The 12,522-nt window shown below is 43.9% G+C and overlaps 1 pseudogene; it reads right to left on the bottom strand.

Moving 5' to 3' along the window:
* Nucleotides 1–11,031: 11,031 nt before the first annotated feature.
* LOC123139502 (zinc finger protein 36-like) lies at nt 11,032–11,514 on the bottom strand (annotated as a pseudogene).
* Nucleotides 11,515–12,522: the final 1,008 nt, after the last annotated feature.

Genomic DNA, 12,522 nt, shown 5'->3' with positions numbered 1-12,522 from the left:
CCACCTTCTCCCTCGGTTCCAGCCCGAGTACAGCCTGGCTCCGATGGACCTGGCCGTGATTCGCCCCCACCCGGTGGATCTAACGCCACCGCGACCAGCCTAAGTCCAGTTTGTGCTGCTCCTCTGCTTCTTTCCGTCACCGCCGTCCATCCAGGTTAGCTCTCCATCGATAGGCCCCGGTCGCTACTCATCTCGACAGCCTCTGGTCATGGTGTTCTCCTGCCTGCAGCTGCCCTCGATCACAAGCTCGTCCATCACAATCGCTGGTAGCCGTCCAAGTTGAGCTCTGACCGCAGTCCAAGCAGAACTTGAACCACCATCTTCACCTAGCGCTGGACGTTGCTCGCTCATCGAGCTCAACCATGGCCCAAACAAAAAATCACCCTGTCTCATCATCTCCACCTCCCCCGACCAGATCCTACCCCGTGCCTCCATTCCCACAGTCGCCCACTCGCCTCACACCCCAGTCGCCGCGCGCCGCCCTCCTTTCGGCGGACGCGCGGCTCCCTCCTTCCGGCCGACGCACTCCTCCGTCCTCCCTGCCGACGCGTGTTCCACCCACGGCGCCGCACGCCTCCCTCCGCCCGGCCGATGCGCACCCCACCCCCGGTTGCTGCGCGCCTCCCTCCTGTCGGTTGCCGCCTCCAGCCCATCATCGCTGCCCCCGACGCCCCCACGCCCAGACCCCCTTCCTCTGTTCCTCAAAAATCTGTCAATTGGAAAGCCTCAAAAACCCGTCAGTTGGAAAGCCGTTCAACATCCATGGCTGAGAACGTCCACGATCTCCTCTATTATCAGTTCCTTCGGTCGACAGTGGGTTGTGGCTCCTTGGTGAGCAAACCTTTTGTCCCTATTGTCCAGTCATTGCCTGGAGTAAGGATGTTGTGCATACACGTGCGTCAGTGCACTATCGGCTATAACAAAAGGTCAAGTGGACTCAACTTATAAATCCCAACATCTCTTGCTAATGTAATGTTCGTTCCATTTCAATTTATTGCTTGCACAACCTCTGTCAGGCTACACAACTTTTCTCAGAAGTACATCTCTTTTATGCAAGCCAACTGAGATCTTTTTAATCTGTGATATGTGCTCAGTTGATCTTCGTGCAAATGCCAAACTTGTCGCAGCTGGGTGCAACCCGCGAAGGGGCTATGCAGCAGGTGCACACAACAATAAGGGAGAAGCGCACATGAAGCAGGTGAGGAGGTGTGTGCGCGAGAGATGATACTGAACTTGTACTGCTGATGTACTCGCGTGTGGATGATCCTTTTTTCCTGCTCATTCTTGTACTCTCTGGCATGAAAAAACCTGACGAGAGAATACTGAATATTTGTGCATTCTATCATCAGTTCATAGAGAAGAAATTCTTTTTTCTTCAGTGTGTATTCTAGCGTGAGTTTTGTGTATTTTTGTTCTCTTTTCTTCGGTCCACAAGAAGAAAAAATATCAGTTCATGAATAGAGAATGTTTGTATTAAACTTAATATTTGTTCGATGTGTATTCGAACGTTGGTCCATGAAAAAACATAGAGTAGTTGGTGTGTGTGCTAAAATATCGTTAGTTCAAGTTTTAAAATTCTGTAAGTTTAGATATATCACCTAAATAAGTAATGATTTGCAGCGAGTTTCTTCAGTATCAATTCTGATTCAAGTGCCCTGTTCTTCCTAACCCACATAGTGCTTGTGTTAATTATTATGGACATGTGCAGTACAAACATTTGTAATGGTGCAGAACACGTATTTAAAACTTCTATATATTTACAAAACGGAAATTATCATTCCCAAAATCCTACAAAAAAGCATCAATTTATATTGATACTTGTTCTAGTGCTTATGTTACAACAGTGCAATGACAGATAAATCATCAGTTCAATAGCATGGACATGCTAATGCTATAGTGATCTCGTGCGCGGCCACAAGTTCAAGTTAAGTCACTCTTATTTTTACTCTTATTTTTACTTCAGCTATCTGATGTATTACCCTTGTTATTTGAGTAACCGAAAAGTGCTTCATTTTCATGCTTCTAAGATACTACTCCTCCGTATCTAACTGAGCTTCAGCGTGCTTCTTTCTGTCTTAGTACTAATTTTCTTTGCCATCATATATCACAAGATAGTACTGTTTGTATCCTGCCAATAGTTTCTAGAAACTTGATGAGTTAATAAATGAATAATTTCTTGTTGCAAGTCTGGTCTCAGTGTCCATGCTATCTTGTTATGCTTATTAAGATTGTCCATGCCATCTTACTATAGTTGGTAAATGAGTGAAGAACTTTTTGTTATTCCGAGTAGGGAAATTTTCATCACATAACTAGTAGTAACTAAAGAGAGTTCAGTTTGTTATCTTAGTTAAGTTTAATTTCTAAATTTTAGTTAACTTAAATTAAGCTCAATTTTTTTTGGTTCAGTTCAATAAAACAGTACTGGAAGTTCAGATATGGCACTGAGATAGGTTCAAAAAAATGGGGGCAACAACAACGACAGTAACAACATCGAAGAGCTAGAGATGAGCAAGTTAGGTACTGGCAATGACATCGACAAGTTCACACACTACTGTCTCAAACATTCTGACATTCTTTTCCATATGCAAAAAATCGAATTTAGTTGAATTCCCCATGAAATTCTCTCTGGTGCACATCCGATGTCGGATCCCATCGTCGGTGTCCCGTCGACGGCGGCCACGAGCGAGAGCACCCGTTTCTGGCGGGAGCTACTCCATACCCTGCTTCCCCTCCTCACCTCAACCTCGTTGTGGTTCGTTGCTGAGAAAAAGAACGACCGTGTACAGTTCCTGTTGGTCGCCTTGCTGCCCTGGGGCGCGAGCTCATCTACCAGGGGTGCTGGCAGCCGTCCAAGTGGAGCGTTGACGCCAGTACAAGTAGAATCATGGGTTGCGGCCACCATCTTCACCAAGCACTGCACATCCGTCCAAGTCGAGCACACACAGGGAGAACACCAGTCCCTTTGCTTTGCACAGTGCTTGGTTATGCATGATAGCTGATGGATGCAGTAAAGCGTTTATATTAGTTTGTTCTTGTGCAAGACTCAATTTTGTCTCAGTTTTCGTGGATGCTAGCTGGCAATACGTCCAATATTCTTGCGGCGATAGCGGCCACCACTAAGGGCATTTGCGTCCAGCACTCTCGAGCTACATGCTCGACGGTTGCACACTGCCGCCATGGACATGCACAAAGATATTAAGTAGAAGTTTGTTAGTTCAGTTTTTTATTGATTTACCTTGTTTAAGTAGTAGTGCATCAATAAAAGGTGTAGTTGTACTGAAGTTTTAGTTGCTATATGAGGAACCCAGAGGCCATTTATTTTGGTTTTTTAGTTCAGCTTGTCTGTTCTTTTTGGTCCATATGCTTTATTGTGCATAATCTTGAGGAAATCCCCAAAAATCATGTGTGCACTCAAGGTAATTAAGTGCCTTTGTAAATTCTAGCAGTCCGTCCTAGACTAAGCAAACAGTACATGGTAGTCTTGGTTTGTGGTTAGACATGCAATCTGGTTCCATAGATGCTTCTGCTCAAACAAGATGCACAAGTTCATCTTTTGTATGCTTTTTCAGTTCATCTACTTCTGATGGTGAGTACGATTTCCTTCGTGTTTCCATCTTCATATAACAGAAACAAGTGCTTGTGGTTATGCTTCAGAATGAGCACCGTACTTTCTCTTGCTTAACATAAAACAGGATGCACCGCGGATGTGCTCAACGTAAAACACGATGAAGTTTATGCCATACAAAAATAAATGAACTTATAATGAAATCCAGGGCTACCACTTTAGTTCAGTTCAACTCCTATGTCTGAAAACATTAAAGTTTGTCAGCCTCAGTCGGGAGAAGCCATGGCTACTACTTTAGTTCAGTTCAAAATGTTCAGTCCTATAAGTTCATCTACTCTATGTAGAATTTTGTCCTGTGAGTTCATCTACTCTATGTATAATTTTACTTTACCTGATGTCATATATTGAGATAACACTACTCTAGTTCTTCCGTGTTTCTATTTTTTCGTGGAAGTTCTTCGATAGTTAAAAATCTGCTTTATCCTGCTGCTATTGGATTGCCCAAGCAGCTTGTCATTGTAGAAGACAAAATCTACATTATGCATAACTCTTGCTTGTTCTGACTTCTTTCTCTTCTAGATCGAGTAACCGTTTGCTCTGTAGGTGTTTGTCCCTATTCCAGTGAGCACTATTCTTTTTTCTAAATGCTTATTTTTGGCTCATGCGTATGTGTTTGGGCAGTACAAATACATCGCCATAGTGAGTACAGATGTGGCACCTTGGGGAGTACCAAAAATACCAACTGCTTAGGATTAATATTGAGTACGTCACCATATGGGTGGGCTGGGGCAAAAACTTGTACATGTTAGAATGGTAGGTAGTAATTTCACATGTTTAGCCCTATAAGCTTAGAAGAAAAGTAACCAAAAAAATATTTCATGAAAACAAACCCCATGAAGTACATTGGGAAAAACATGATAAGTTTAGAACGTTCAGTTCAGCACAAGGCTCTAGCTTAATACAAAGTTCAGGATAGTTCATACTTCAGTTTTCTCAATTGGTTATACGAATCTTCGAAGAAGTAGAACAACCAGGCTTAATTATATCGTTTGTTTTCTGTGAGCAGATAGGTGCACACTCAAGGCAGGTGGTTGAGTGCCTCCTTAGATGGGATGTCGGCTCGACGCACAGCCGCCCTGCTTGCCCTGCCTTTTTCTGCACCTGCCCACCTAGTTGGGATACTTCTCCTCCGACAAGGTTGCTGTGCTGCACGGCACTCGCACACCACTGCATTTTCAGTCATGTTCAGTTAAATTTTATAAAAAAGGTACACCCCGAACAACAAGTACAGCTCAACAACAAAGACCTGTAGTAGTTCATCATTATATATCCATCAGAAAAATCAATGTTGTGTTGTTCTCATAGTGTCCTGTTTACAGAAAAATATGGTGCTTTGTTGTAACAAGTTGTGAGCTAATGCAGTGAAATAAATAAATTATGCACCCAAAAGTTTTAGTTGCTATATGGGGAACCCGGAGGCCATTTATTTTGGTTTACAGTTCATCTTGTCTGTTATTTTCAGTCTGTATGCTTTATTGTGCATAATCTTGAGGAAATCCCCAAAAATCATGTGTGTACTTAAGGTAATTAAGTGGCTTTGTAAATTCTGACAGTCCATCCCAGGCTAAGCCAACAGTACATGTTAGTCTTGGTTTGTGGTTTGACATGCAATCTGGTTTCATAGATGCTTCTGCTCAAACTAGAAATACTATGTTTTAGGTAATCCTGCTAGTTCAGTGCTAGTACTTCTATTTTATGTTTATCTTACAAGATGAAAATGTTGAGGCTGGTCCTATTGCCAGTTTTTCATAGATTTTCTAAGCAGCCTGAGACCCATCCTGTTCAACTTGTTTTCTAAGTAGCTTCTTTCAAAGTTCAAAACGAAAAATATATTCAGTTTCAACTTGTTATAGCAAACCATGTGTGAGACACTAGAATGAAAATGTTGTTGCATTGCCAGGTCTCCAATTAGTTCTACTACAAATAATTACATCCGTTCGACTACATATATTACACTAGTTCAACTGTGTGTGTCACACCAATTGACCTAAGTTTTACATGTTATCACTTCAGAAAAACTGTAGATTTTGATGATGCAAGCTTAGTTATTTTTTCTATTTCCTATAAGTTCAAGTGATCAATTGCTATAAGTGGGTGGGTTGTTTACTCAGGCAGTTAAAAAAGTGGTCATTGTTGTCTTTTTTTAAAGATGCTCGAGTGATTCTTGTAAAAATGCTTCCTATATTAAGACAAGAACTCCTTCCTCCATTGGTTGTTTCAGTTCAACTGGTTAAGCATCTCAGTGCAACTATATTGACTATGCCCAGAACAGTAACATGGTGATGGTTGTGTTTCATACATCCAGGCAATATGATGCTTGCAATGGAGTATTCTACAAAGCTCCCATTTGCATTGAATACTGCTACCACCACGTATTTGTACTTCAACGAACATGTTGAAACAACTCTTGTACAACTCTTTCTATCTCACTCATATTTCTAGTTTTTGCATGGGGCATCTTCTAGCATATGATCAAACTCATTTCCCGTTGTATTATGCATTTAAAAACTCATAAGTAGTTAAGAGTTTATTTGTGGTGGTTAGCAATTCAGTAGCTAGAAAAAAGGATACATCAGTTCAAATATACTTGCCATAAGTATTTAAGAGTTTATTTGTGGTGGTTAAAAATGAAGGTACTTTGTTCCAAGGACAAGAACTACTAGAAGTTCAAATGCTGATGTCTTAAAAAAACTCCAGCTACTTTGTTTAAGCTTTTGATGTCTTAATTTCTGCACTTCTATATAGAATTTGGTGGCTCACTTTTGCTAATTTTCTGCAGTTCTCAGGTTAGAAAACGTTCAGTTCCATGTGTATTTAACAGCAGGTCCATGTGTATTTGACAACAAGTCCATGTATTACTACATGAGAAGTACTGCTACTGAGACTTCACTGCCCCATTTCAACCAACTTGTATACGCAATCCTGGTTTGACAAAGTACTTTGCTGCTGGTGGTTTTAGTTCCCTCACTGGATTTGCAGGCTCACGACCATCCTCTTAACACCCGTCAGTGCCACCGATTTGAAGGAGCTCCGTGAGCGTGTACTTCTCCTGGTATACAATTTCGTTCCTCCCTGTATTGCGGTCATTTCGGTTAGTAAACTTGTATGGACGAAAAAGAATTGTGCCAGGAAGTTCATATCTTAAAACTAGATAAGTTCAAAAAACAAACCACGACCATTTTGAAAAAGAACCATCCTCACCCTGGCCACCCTCGTGCCACCACGGTGCCCAGGCCATTCACCGCCGGCACCACAGTCCGTTCACCAGTGACACAAAGGCCGTTCAATGATGCAATGGTGAGGTCTGGCCTTTCCCCTTCCTCTTTTTATGTAGCCTCCGAGTCGAAGTTCACCTCCATGTGCTACTCCACTCGTAGCTCCCAGCCTACCCTCGAGCAAGTTCGTGCCGTGCACGAGATCAGTTCAACCTTTGCACTTGGTACGTTTTTGGGAATGATTGAGCAAAAAGAGAAACCATATATTTTTGTGCAAAATTTTGACCCTGCATCCCGTGAGTTCCTGATTTTCTTTTGTGCAACAGTTAGATCTCAGCACTTGTGGCAGTCCCACAAGGACGAGTGTGGTCTACGATCAAGCAGTTGGTTCCCAAGCGAGTTCCTGGCTGAAGGTGGGCTTCCACGTTGAGGTGTGGAATGCAATGTACATGGAGATCCTGATGGAGTACGATGATGGCGATGTGGCGCAGGTGGACCTCATGGAGTTTGGTTGGGCTGGCGGTGGTCGGCGGTGGATGCGGGTGCATGAGTTGTGGGGCTCCATCTGCCGCTCGACCACCGGTTACTCCCACTCTGTTCACTGGTTTTGTTTTCACTATCACGCCTGTTCCTCATCGACCTGCAGTAGCAGGAGACACGAGATCACCTCCAGCACCGCTGGTCACATGAGGGTCGTCAAAAATGGTATGTTCTCCATAAATATAGGTGTTTGCTTATCTATATTCTCTATTGTTGAATTATAGAACAAACATTGGCTGAAACGGACTGCTCAGGACTTGAAACACAAACTACGTGCTCTCAGTTCAGTACGTGAACAATCACTAGTTCGTGAAAAATACATATAACATGCCTTGTTGTGTGGGATTTGGAGGGTGCCTAGTCTGGCTAGAGTTTTCAAGTATAACAAGTGTGATAGTGGCAATTTTCAAAAACTTTAACAGTTCAAGTACATAAGAAAACATAAGTCCACTCTGTAAAAACAACTGTAGACGCAGAAAGTTCAGTTTTTCTATAAGCGATTGGTAATGCAGATGTGTTCTTTTGTGTTGAGGATTTCGGCACTAAACTATGCAAACAATTTAAAAGTACTCAAGTCCAACTTGCAACCCCGTAGCAGTCCTATAGTGCAACATGCATCAAATTCAAAAACAGTAAACCCGACTTGAAGCAAATTCGCATCTAGTTGTTTATTTTTTAGCTCATCGTTTCTAATATAAGCCAATGCTTCTATTCTAATCTAGTTGTTTATTTTGTAGCTCACATTTTCTAATATAATGTTAAAAAGTCCATTAGATGAAAAATTTGATGTGTTAGCTAGATTAGTACGGGTGCTCATTAGTAAGACAAAAGTAGCAGTACTGATCATTACGACTTACACAAATACTAGTACTGATTAGTACTATATAGAGCCAAGCTTTACTATGGATATTACTGACCATAGGAATTTATTAGAATAATTTAATGTTTTTGTAGCTCACCTCTAATTTGTTTCTCTCTACTGCTCTTCTCTCTCACTATTTTGTTTCTCTCTGTACTGCAGCACGAGAGAGGTTTGGACGGACGCTGATCACTAGCCCACTATGACACCGCCGATCATGCATGAAGGACACCAGCAGGTTGAGGATGAAGTACATGACGAAGACAATGAGGACGACCTAAACATGAAATCCATACCATAGCACCAACTGCAAATTCAAATTTTCTGTCTATGATGATTTGATTGCTACTTCTTAAAGAAAGTGTACATAGCAGTTACATGCTTGTGCAAGAAAGGAAAATTTGTTTGAATTAAAAACATTGATCAGTACGAATCAAAAACAATGATTAGTTCAATAGTGCTCTCTCCTGCCTATTTTGGTTGATGCCACGAATAGTGAAAAAAATTGTATGGGAATGTTTAATTATTACTAGCATGGAAGTTCAAAAAAGATAAACACAATCGGTTTGTCCATGAAATTTGAAGAAGTCCGTCAATGAACCCAAGGAAATTATGCTCAAAGAAAAAACACATCGCATTTATTCGGGTAAAAAGTTTATTTTAGTTCAGCTACACAAACCATGCAGGTTTGATGATGATGATACCATAAGTTTGGACAAGGAAACAAATATGAATTTAAAAACAAAAACCTTCACTTCTATAAGTTCAAGTGCTCATCCATACAAGGTAATTCAAGTTGGTAAAAGTTCAAGTCGCAAAACAAAAGAAGTCCAGAACATCATTGCAAGAAACGTGAGTTAAAAAAGAAACAAAACATTTTTATTTTATAAAAAATGCCATTCAGCGAGATAAAAAAAGAAGAAGTCATATAGACGTTACGCTTACTTCCAGGCTTTTAGCCCGAAGGTGGGAAACTGGAGGAAGCCGCGGACGTCATCGTCGGTGTAGAACCACGGGAATAAGCTCCAGAAGAAGCTGATTCCAAAGTACTTGAGGAATCCCACGGATCTGCTGCCTGTTGCGGTAAAGGTTGAACAAAATTCTGAATTAGTCCGGACCATCCGTTTCTAAAGCATTTTTTACACAGTTAAAACACTATTTGATTCATCGTAGCTGGGAATAAGAAGATGTCCTTTTCACGCATAGGAAAGGAAAAATAAAAAGGGTCGGACCTTGCATTCTTATCTCCTTGAGGTGTGTGGAACCCGTTTATGAGGACGGCACTGGCAGTCCCACTTGGGTAGGTTAGCTTGTACGGGTGGGCGGCTGCTTCAAACCGGTCATGGCATGAGGAGGAAGAAGCTAAGACTTCCCTCCTGCGTTGGCATTTGGGTTTGAAGCAAGCTTTATAACCTCCCCATATAAAGGTTATGACCTTGTTTGTCCGTTAATTATGACGATCAGAAGCCATATGGCTACTCTGCTACAGTGCTATTTTGGATCAAAATCGGCATAGGGTAAACATACTAGAAAGTTGGTTATCTTGTGCCTATTTTGGCCTCGTTGTTGTTGACTTGCTAGAGACAGGAGAGTTGTGTCTCTAGGTCTCAGATGGCGAAGAGAGAGCACTGGAGCTGTTCACACAAACAATTACGTGAGAAACATTCAGTTTCAACATGAAACGCCTCCAACCTCTAGTACACTAGTACAGTTTCTATTGTAGAGGCAGAGAAATTTTCACCAATGAACATGTATGTTTGGTTAAGATAGTGTGAAACACAACAATAAACTATTCAAGATCACCATGTTGTAAAGATCGAGAAAACATAGATGCACTGACAGAAAACAAAGAGATGAACTGTCAAGAAGAAGGCGACAGCCAGGAGTACTGCTATAATCTTTATCTACTTTGCATCGACATCCGGGTATTCACAGGTGATAAAGACAAAGGATGCAGCTGATGTACAAAACCTGAAAACAGTGTATTGTGCAGAAACTAGTATTCATGCAGAACTCCTGGATGAAATCTGAATTTCACTCATACACGAACAGAGAAAACAAGGATAAAGTCACACAAGCAAGATCATATCAAGAACTCACTCAAGAAATATAGGGACCATGGTAAGAACCGAACATGATAAACAATCAGAGACAGACTAAATCAGCACTGTTACTATTTCTCCAGTTCATGAAACAGTTAACTTACAAGATGACAGAGTAGGAACAGCTAACTAACTACAGAGCAACATTGATCGGCCAACATGTCAGTACCTGAAAGTGTTTAGTTTCACCACCAAATCGCCAGTTAAACTGAAGACCGATTGCGACTACGAAATCAATTGTAAATATCTTTCTCATCAAGAACAAAAATAAAATGCAGACTAGCTAAGGCTCTGTCAGCATTGTAGTGTGGCGTCGCAAATGATGACTCGGGGTTGGTCGTCGATGTTGAAATTTTAGTTAACAAGTGAGAACAGGGGGAAATAATTTTTTGGGTAGGAGATGGGGGGACTAATCGCCATCAGTGACCGCAACCCTGGTGCTATGGTCTTGCGAGCAATGCCAAAGTTTCAGTTCTTCTGACAGTACAGCAGCGACCCACGAAAATCGGCAAGCGCGGCTCACCATGGACAATCAGAGAAGGGCGTTGGAGCATGAAAATTAAGCCCATAGTTTTAATTTCTTTGTGTCCTTATAAATACAACAAATCAACAAATCATGGTGATACCTAATCGAATTCAACAAATGAACAAATCAATCAAGGGACGGTTGAGCATTGGCCATCTCTCCTTTTACAGCAAAAGCCTCAGCTTCTTGATTGGGAGAGGGCTCTGCACCTCCTCCTCCTTGGCCCACCTCTTCACCCCTGCATTCTCCGGCATCGACAGCAGGTTCAGGTCGAAGTTCCTCAGCACGGCGGAGGACGCCGACACAGAGACGGATATGAACATAGACACGGAGGTGTCGTCCCAGTAGTGGCAGTGCAGCGCTTGTGCCCTCCGAGCGCCTACCCGGTCGCGAAGCCCCGCCCGCAGATGGTGCACTGATGCGGGCCGCCGCTGCTCCCGCCCGAGGACGCCGCCCGCGGACGCCTGCGCGGTGATGCAGCGCTCTCCGGTGGGCAGCGGCTTGCGGTGGCTGGACTTGTGCCCGCCGAGCACCTGGTACGGTGTGAACGCCTTCCCGCAAACCGCACAGCTGAACCGCAGCTCCTGATCCGGTGCAGGGGATGGGCTCCACGCGCTTGCATGCTGCTCCTTGCCGCCGCTGGCTCCGACTCCATGTCCGGCGCGGCGGCCTCGCGCGACGTCTTGACGATCTCGTCGGACGCGCCCAGGTCATGGCGGTCCATTTCGGCACCCGTGGAGGCCCTCAGGGCGAGCAGCTCGAGCTCCTCAACGGCGGTGGCGGCTGTGGCGACTACTCCGCGGGGATGAGAGTAACACAGGAGCATCAGTTCATAAAGAAGACCATCAGTTGTTCGACAAAAATGAGATCATCAGTTCAACACCTCGAATTTCGTCAGTTCAAAAAGGGTAACAGAATAATATTCTGTTACACGTAACAGAATAACCCAGATGTGTATATATATATATATTCCACGTATAATTTACTAGTTAATTTACAGAGGGAGTATATCAAGAAGCTGAAAATTAGCAAACCGGTTTCATAATGGTAAGTGTTTGTGGCCGGGGCGCCGGCCGAACCGTTGCGCCGGTCGCACCCCGTTCGTTGGATCTCTTTTTGATCAAAGGACACTGTTTCGCCACGTGTTACCAGACTCCTGTTTTTTTAACACGCACGGGGTTATCCCTTTCAAGGTGATTTTGCTGCAACCGCTCGGGGGTTCGTTTCGAGGCAGGGCGACCGGCGGGCGACGAGATTGTTCGCGCAGGGCGGCGGCCCAGGGCGGATCTCCATTCTCCGGCGACCTATGCCCTCCCCCCCGATGGTAAATCTCCCCTCGAGCTTTCCATTTTCGTTGTTGTCTTCCCCTCCCCCGTTGGATTTAGGGTTAGGGCGCGGGCAAGCCGCGGGCCGCCGCCGGCGCTGGCGCGGACGAGGACGGGTTGGTGTTCCCGCGGGTCGAGGGAGGCGGCGGGGTCGCGTTCTCGTGGGTCGAGGGAGGCGGTGGGGTGGCGTTCTCGCGGGTCGAGGGAGGGGACGGGGTGGGGTTCCCGCGAGCAGAGGGAGGGGGCGGGGTGGGGTTCCCGCGGGCAGAGGGAGGGGACGCGGTGGTGAATTTGAATCTGGCCTATATTCTTCTGTTGGCTATGGATTTG

The sequence above is a fragment of the Triticum aestivum genome, chromosome 6B, assembly GCF_018294505.1.
Source record: "Triticum aestivum cultivar Chinese Spring chromosome 6B, IWGSC CS RefSeq v2.1, whole genome shotgun sequence".
Lineage (NCBI taxonomy): Eukaryota > Viridiplantae > Streptophyta > Magnoliopsida > Poales > Poaceae > Triticum > Triticum aestivum.
Note: the sequence above shows the minus strand (reverse complement) of the source record. Positions and strands in the feature narration are given on the sequence as shown.